General features: G+C 52.2%; 1 pseudogene across 1 annotated transcript; it reads left to right on the top strand.

Moving 5' to 3' along the window:
* The first annotated feature begins 469 nt into the window (after positions 1-469).
* LOC309963797 (leucine-rich repeat-containing protein 59-like) lies at positions 470-1,804 on the top strand (annotated as a pseudogene). Its single transcript has one exon. The product of its transcript is annotated as a leucine-rich repeat-containing protein 59-like (transcript).
* The last annotated feature ends 329 nt before the right edge of the window (positions 1,805-2,133 follow it).

Genomic DNA, 2,133 nt, shown 5'->3' with positions numbered 1-2,133 from the left:
CCAATTCATCCCATTACCCCCTTCCCCCATGGTATCCATACATTTGTTCTCTACATCTGTGTCTCTATTTCTGCTTTGTAAATAAGATTATCCATACCAGTTTTTTCAGATTCCACATATATGCGTTAATATACGATATTTGTTTTTCTCTTTCTGACTTACTTCACTCTGTATGACAATCTCTAGGTTCATCCATGTCTCTACAAGTGACCCAGTTCAGTTCCTTTTTATGGTTGAGTAATATTCCATTGTATATATGTGCCACATCTTCTTTATCCATACATCTGATGATGGACACTTAGGTTGCTTCCATCTCCTGGCTATTGTAAATAGAGCTGCAATGAACATTGTGGTACATGACTCTTTTTGAATTATGGTTTTCTCAGGGTATATGCCCAGCAGTGGGATTGCTGGGTCATATGGTAGTTCTATTTGTAGTTTTTTAAGGAACTTCCATACTGTTCTCCATAGTGGCTGTAAATGAGTGACTTGTATGGTGTGTGAATTACATCTCTAAAAACTGTTAAAAAAAAAAAAAGAAAAACCTAGGTGCACATGGTGACTGAACATTTTAGTTGAATAACTTTGGTGGGATGAGTTACTTCCTCATCGTTGTCGCGGCTGCACCGGTGGGAACGGGGCGTGGGGCTCAGAGTGCCAACCGGGAAGCAGATAGGTGGCAGGGGACACAGGCATTGTCGGTTGGGTGCGAGTCTGCTGAGCCACCTAGCGGCTTCTCACCCCTTCTCTTGCCCGTCGAGCCCCGTTCAGCTGGCGTCACCATGACCAAGGCCGGTAGCCAGGGCGGGAACCTCCGCGATGAGCTGGACAGCAACAAGCTGGCCCTGAGCCTCAGCGACCTGAATGAGGTCCTGGTCAAGGAGTTGGCTGCCCCCCACTCCCCCCAAAGGCCACCATACTGGATCCGTCCTGCAATAAACTGACTACCCTTCCGTCGGATTTCCGTGGCCTGGCCTCACACACCTGGTGAAGCTGGACCTAAGTAAGAACAAACTACGGCAGCTGACAGCAGGTTTCGGCCTCCTGGTCAACCTCCAGCACCTGGCCCTCCTCAACAGCAGGCTGGTCACCCTGCCTGTCAGCTTTGCTCAGCTCAGGAGTCTGAAGTGGCTGGGCCTGAAGAATAACCCCCTGGATCCTGTCTTGCTTGGACGAGAAGCAGCATGAGCAGTGCGCCAACAGGGTGTTAGAGCACACGAAGGCGGTACAGCTCGATCAGGAGCGAAAGAGGCAGCGGCACCTGGAAATAGACCGCGAGGCCGAGAAGACGTGGGAGGCCAAGCAGCGAGCTAAGGAGGCTCCGGAGCGGAACTGCGGACGCGGGAGAAGGCGGAAGAGAAGGAGCGCCGGAGAAAGGAGTAGGACGCCCTCAAAGCAGCCAACCAGGAGCAGAAGGAACCTAAGAAGGAAACAGATCAAGCCCCGAAATCTAAGTCCGGCTCTCGGCCCCGGAAGCCACCATCCGGGAACCACACTCGATCTGGGCTGTGCTGGGGCTGCTGCTGCCGCTGCTGTTACGTGTGGCTGGCGGGCTCGTTGCTTGTCGGGTGACGGAGCTGCAGCAGCAGCCCGTCTGCACCAGTGTGAACACCATCTACGACAACGCGCTCCGGCGCTGCGCAGCCACGGCATCCTCCGGTGGGTCCTGCAGACCGATTCTCAGCAGGGAGCTTGTCCTCCACGCCTGCTGCCTCCCAGCCTTGGAGCTGGGACTCCTATGGAATTGGGTTCTGCTGGACACAACCTCTTTTTAGTGTCAGACCTACCTGCCATCATCACGTAGCTGCCGTTTGGTACTTGAGACCTCCTCTGTGTAAGACTCCTTTGTTCCTTCGTCAGGGTCCCCTGATGGAATAAGGAGAAATAGGAGGTGGGGAATACCCGCTGCATGCTTAAAAGAGTAGGCTTGGGGTGGGGAGAGGAAAAAGCATAGCCAGTTGTTATACAGAGCTGTGTAAAGGCAAGACTCATTTCTACTAAAGGTCAGCTGTCACTACCTTTATACTTTTGTGTGTCACAAACCCTTTCTTTCATTCCTCCCTGGGGAGCCAGGGCAGATCAGGAGGCAGTGTGTTATTGGGGACTAGGGGAACACCATACTTAGCAAATCTA

The sequence above is a fragment of the Leucopleurus acutus genome, assembly GCF_964270905.1.
Source record: "Leucopleurus acutus genome assembly, chromosome: 7".
In the NCBI taxonomy this organism is placed as follows: Eukaryota; Metazoa; Chordata; class Mammalia; order Artiodactyla; family Delphinidae; genus Leucopleurus; species Leucopleurus acutus.
This window is presented reverse-complemented; position numbering and strand designations above follow the sequence as displayed.